This window comes from Anolis carolinensis, chromosome 6 (assembly GCF_035594765.1).
Source record: "Anolis carolinensis isolate JA03-04 chromosome 6, rAnoCar3.1.pri, whole genome shotgun sequence".
Lineage (NCBI taxonomy): Eukaryota > Metazoa > Chordata > Lepidosauria > Squamata > Dactyloidae > Anolis > Anolis carolinensis.
In genome coordinates this window covers 20,209,977-20,216,039 of record NC_085846.1, presented here as the reverse complement: position 1 = coordinate 20,216,039, position 6,063 = coordinate 20,209,977, and the positions used below count along the sequence as shown (strand labels likewise).

Below are 6,063 nucleotides of genomic sequence, written 5' to 3'. Positions count from 1 at the left end.
CAACCACGTGCTCCTGTCCGTCTGGCAGTAATAGGATGAGCTTTGAAAACAGCATCTGTTGAATTCCAAAATTTCAGCAAATGTCATGTGCATTACTGAGTGTGATTCTGGCAAATCAAGGGAACACAGCATTGATGAAGATCTTCACATATTTGTAAAGGGTGTTATATCATGCTGTCCTAGCCAATAGATTTGCCACATGTAAATCAGCTCACAACGTTAACGGCTGCCTACTTCACTGCGATTAAAGTACTGTACTTTCATTTAACAGTCAGAAATCCTCGTTAGTTACTGATGCATCCATATCAAAACATTGCAGTTAGATTTGCTGTAGTGATGCTGTCAGCTTTACTGTCAAATCTTATCCTTGCAATCATTCTTTATGAGATAGAGGATAAAATTTGACTTAAAGCTTCATTATCTCCAGTCTGCTGTTTTGCCACAATTGTGGTAGTGCAAGGAACTGAAACAACAGTTTTGGAGCATTCAGTAGCAGGACAGCAATGCTTCAGCAATCCATATCTCCACCTTCCTGCCCTATGCTTTACACAACATTCCTTTTGCTTTTGTTTTTATTTTTGAAAATCTTGCTGCAATCTTGCAATTAGGGCAATATGAAAAATATATAAAAATGAGGAAGGGAGACATCCTACCTGGGAACAGTGAGAGGGAGGGAAATAGAATCATGACTGCCAGCAAATAGAAACAGAAGTAGTAAGGACTTGTTGAACTAATGTAAGTACAGACAGTCCCCAAGTTATGAACAAGATAGGTTCTGTAAGTTTGTTCTTAAGTTGAATTTGTAAGCTGGAACAGGTACATTTTTAAGTGTACTTCCAGATAGATCAGTGGTTCCCAAACTTTGGGCCTCCAGCTCCCACAGTTCCTAATAGCTAGTAAGCTGGCTGGGATTTCTGGGAGTTGAAGTCCAAAACACCTGGAAGTCCAAAGGTTGGGAATCACTGAGATAGACAGACAGACAAACAGATAGACAGAGTGTATAAGCTTTGAGTAGCATAGGGTTATCACCCCTGTGGCATTTGTTTTGCTGTCTGTGCCCTTGTTCAGAAGATTTTACCTCACTTTCTGTCCCTGTGATAATTGGATTTTGAAAATTTTGGCTTGTTTTGGAAACAAGGATTGGGGATAAAGCTGCAGTGGAGACACCTTTTCCCCATGATAATTCTTCGAGGAGTGATTTTTTCTTCCTAGGAGTATATTTCTCTCACTTCTTGTTGTCTCACCCCCGTTGTTTACTATGAGTCATTTGTAAGTTTGTAAGTCAAGGACTGTCTGGAATGGGAAAACCTAAGAATGGAACACCATTCCAGAGTGTTGCAATAATGGAGGTTAGGCAAAGTAGCGGCAGGACTCTCACAATATTTTTATGATAAGTACCAGAAACAGGTTCTATTATCATGTTCCAGTTTTGGTTTGATAAAGCCATTCGATATACGAACTTACAGTTTGACTATCATCCTTCCCATCTCTCTGCTGTTGTACACTGACATCATGTAGATCCATCCTTATGATTTCAAAATAATCCATCAGCACCACCGCACCAGACCTAGGTCTTGTCCTTGAAATCTCAATAAATGGGATGCCACTGACTTGGCACCTGAGTTGACTCTGTCTAGATAATAAGGCTCTGGAGAAGCTTATCACTAATGTATTAGTCTCTCTAAGCTTATTTCAGATTGATATGCATATTCAAATTCTTGTAAAATCTGTCAACAAATATGGAAAACAAAACAAAACAATGGCCCATCGATTGGAAGCACTCAAATCCCCCACAAAGAGGACATTAGAAATTGCACTAATCTCAGGACCATTCATTGCATTACTTTCCTATCCATGCAAAGCAATGTTCACATTTCTACAATGAAGACAATTACCATGTATTGAGGAAGAAATGCTTGGTTCAGAAGGTACAAGGGATCATATTGCAATCATACTTTGGATAATGATGTCTATGCCTCACAGATTATAACACAGTCTTTGATGGTGGAGCATGAAAAACTATGAATCACTTTTAAAGAAATGGATGTGCCACAGTAGTTGAATGTCCTAATGCATACTAAGGAAAAGAAGCCACTATTAGGACTACTTATGGAGAAGTAGAATGGTTTTCAATTGGCAAAGAGGTCAATCCAAGCTGCATTTTATCACTCCTTTTGTTTAACTTGTATGCTGAATGTTTCATATGGAAAGCTGATAGAAAAAGACTCAACTCATTTCAAAACAGTGAACTGTTGTGCCCTGGTAGACTGAAAACAGCAGAGATATCAGAGCTCCTTAAAACGCCTTCTATCATGCCGGTGCCGTCTTAGTTTTCCTGACCCAACTCATTTAAAACTTAGTGCTGAAGAAAAGTGGATAGCATGGCATGTCAAAAGAACAAATAAATGAGTCCTAGAACAAATCAGGCCTAAGCTGTTGCTAGAAGCGAAGATAATTTAACTGAAGCTGTAATATTTTGACATATTATGAGAAGACATGACTCACTAGAAAAGACAATCCTTGGCATGCTAGAAGGCAGGAGGAAAAGAAGACCATATTGAAAATTGATAGATTCAGTCATGGAAGTCACAGCTGTGAGTCTGCAAGACTTGAATTGATGAGAGGATGACTTAGAAATCTTTCAGTCATAGGGATACCTAAAGTTGAAGTTGAATTAACAGAAATAATAAGAAATGCATATTTCATGTCCTGTGCATCTAAATGTGTCCTTCAGGAATGACTGAGAGGAGAGGCTACTCCTTTAGGCAGGGGAAATCTTTTATAATCCCACCTCTGCCACCAATTATAAAGAAGGTGCTGACACCAAATATATCAGACACCTCTCCACTCTACACACTCTCACACAAGCACATGTATGTGAGAAGCAAGGATATACCGTTTGATTTTAGATTTTCTTTTAAAATGGTAGCTGCCACCAACCTAAAATGTCTTTAGGATTTTTGTTGTTAAATGTGTCTGAGGCAAGCTTCTCCCATTCACTGCCCACACTGTTTCTACCCCTGACTCCCAAACTGATGTTCACTATGAGGCTTTTCTGTGGTATTTTATTGTTGTATTGCTGGAACTTTTATTAAGGCACCTTGATAGAAATATACACTGTGGAGGCTCTTGAAAATTGAAAATAGAATAAAAATTTATTTTCTTAAAAACAGGCAAATGATTACTTCAGAGAGGTTCATAAGCGTAATCGGTTACAGACGTTCTTCAGCTTAACTTAGTTGTATGTATCAGATTACTTCACTTAGTTTCAAACAGTTCCAACCAACCAATCTATCTATTGGTCACAAAAACTCTCGCTCTATTTGCTGAGAATAGTCACGAATTCCCCTGGGTTGTTAATTAACTCTAACCTAGAGTCCTTCTATTAACCAGCCCAGTAGTGAGAGTCAATCCCTTGAGTTATCTTCCCCCAAGAGATCCAAACTGCCTGACCTACCCTGTCAGTTTTCACAGCTTTTAGTTCTCTCTCACACACACACTCCAAACTTCAAAACCGAACTGCTCTTTTCAAACCCTAAAACAGAACTCCCTTCTTCAAACCCTCCAAACAGAACTGCCTGGAGCTCTTTTTTCCCTCTGCCCTCTAATACTTGGCTCCTCCCATCTGCCCTGGTTGGCCAATCCTAGGAGTCTCTCTCTAAGCTCCTCCCCCTTTCTAACTCAAGATGGCTGCCTGGCATTCCTCTACAAAATGGAGGTAAGATTCATTACATCTTCCTTTCCCATCTTGTTCCACTAGCACCAGCCCAAGACATTTACCTGCCTGAGATCTAATAGGAAATGGTGCTTCACACCACGACCAGTGCCAAAACCAACCAAATTATTTTGGCAAATGAGGATGAATAATTAACCATGTATTTTCCTTAAATCCAATGTCTGAACCATTCTTTCAAATGGTAAAGCTGGCCCTTTCTCTGTTTTCACTTCTATTTTCCTTGTGGGGCAAATATTGGAACAAAGAGAGAAGCAGTTGGAAATCAACAATCTGAAATCATATATGTTGTCCTGCCAACCCTCTTTGTATCTGTCAAGATGGCCTGAGGTAGATAGAATGTGAAGATGAAACTTCACAGTTACACACAGCCAGAAAGCAATTGGCACAAGATTCCCTTTCTATATATTGTCAGGTTATACATTTAGAGCCATCTGGAAGCAACCGAAGATAAGACGTGCCCCTAGAGCCTTAGGGAGATGTTCGAAGATAAGAAGTGACCCTTCTAGAAGACATTAGCATTTCACAGGCAGATTGCTCCTCATTAACTAGAATCAGCTGTGTATCTGTTTTAATCCAGGCTTTACTATCTTCCAGTTCTGAGAGTCCAGGCAGAGTCTCAGAACTGGCAGTCTTGTTGGTCCATCTTGGCTTCCATCCCTCACATTAGATCTCTTTCTGCCTGGCTATAAAGGAGCTCATACTTTTTCTCAGCAAGTGCTAATCTCATCATTCATCTGGTTAGCACAGCAGCAGGTGGATGGAAATGTTCCCAAGGTGCAGAGTGCGAAGAGTCCTCCCATCAAGGCTGTGGCACGAGACCTCGAAGAGCTAGGAATTACCTTTAAGGAATACGTGATCTGGCAATAAAAAAGATAGAAATAAAAATCCATGGCTGAAATTTCATTGAGTTAGCACAGCCTGTAGTTGTTGCTTCAGCTTTAGTTATTGCTATACTGATTAAGAGTGCAGCTAGATTTTCATCCATATATGTCAATACTGGGAGAGCACGAAGGTTTTTCCAGGGCATAGGATTTATGCTCAGGGCTTGACAAGGGCATACGTTATGTTAATGGGAAGCAATGCACAGATGAAATAAATGAAACAAATATTGGGCCCTACTCTAATACACACACATATACACACAAATGTGTATATGTATTAGGGCTGTGCAAAACTTTGTGCCCTATTTGTTGTATCTATTTTTGTAAGATTCATACATACAACATGATATTAAGAATCCCAATAACTCTAAAAATGAGGGAGAAAGGAGCCCCGGAAGCTTCCCCACTTAAGCAATTACTTAATTAAGAATTAGCAAAAAATTTGTTACATCATAATAGTTATGATATGGAGCCCCTACGATATTTTAGCAACACTTTAGAAATGATTTGCCATGCCCCCCCCCCAAATTTAGTAATGAGTGTTGAAACATTTTTTTCATTAATTGCACAGGCTATATATATATATATATATATAGCAAAATCTTAGAGCTACAGTAGAGTCTCATGTATCCAAGCTAAACGGGCCAGCAGAAGCTTGGATAAGCGAATATGTTGGATAATAAGGAGGGATTGAGGAAAAGCCTATTAAACATCAAATTAGGTTATGATTTTACAAATTAAGCACCAAAAACATCATGTTTTACAACAAATTTGACAGAAAAAGCAGTTCAATACACAGTAATGTTATGTTGTAATTACTGTATTTACAAATTTAGCACCAAAATATCACGATATATTTAAAACACTGACTACAAAAATGGCTTGGATAATCCAGAATTTGGATAAGCGAGGCTTGGATAAGTGAGACTACTGTATATAAATAAAGGCTTTAAGAAAATTAAACCATTCCTAAAAATATTAAAACTCATGTAATAGCATTGAAAAAGCAGCTCTTAATTTACTGACATCTTGAAGAAGCTAATCACAGATTCACCTTAGAAGCTCTAGAGATACCTAGAGATAACATATTATTCAAATCTGTGAATAATGAAATCTAGAAAATTTAAACCCAAAAATGTGGAGGGCCAACAGTATATGCTTCCTACAAGGATTAGACATGGTGTTTATTATTTCACAAACTCTGGGCAACTGTGGTTTAAGGCATCATACTGGATGACATCATCAAGATCTGTCTCTTGTGACATCTCCAAGGACTCACCCTGAGACTCAGGCCCAAAAAATCTGACAGCTGACCATTCTACAGAACCTTTGAAAATGAGAAAAACAAATTTTTGACTAAGTGAATCATAGGTTATGCTGAACTGGTCCTCAGTGGTCTACAAGAACCTTTCTCCTCCTCATCTTTCCATTTCTATAGCTCCTATA

General features: G+C 38.7%; 1 long non-coding RNA gene across 1 annotated transcript; it reads right to left on the bottom strand.

Moving 5' to 3' along the window:
• Positions 1 to 3,129: 3,129 nt before the first annotated feature.
• Positions 3,130 to 5,821, bottom strand: LOC134292490 (uncharacterized). Its single transcript, XR_009999734.1, has 2 exons — positions 5,644 to 5,821; positions 3,130 to 4,593 (listed from the first exon to the last, which is right to left on the bottom strand). It is a non-coding gene; the product is annotated as an uncharacterized LOC134292490 (long non-coding RNA).
• Between the last annotated feature and the right edge of the window lie 242 nt (positions 5,822 to 6,063).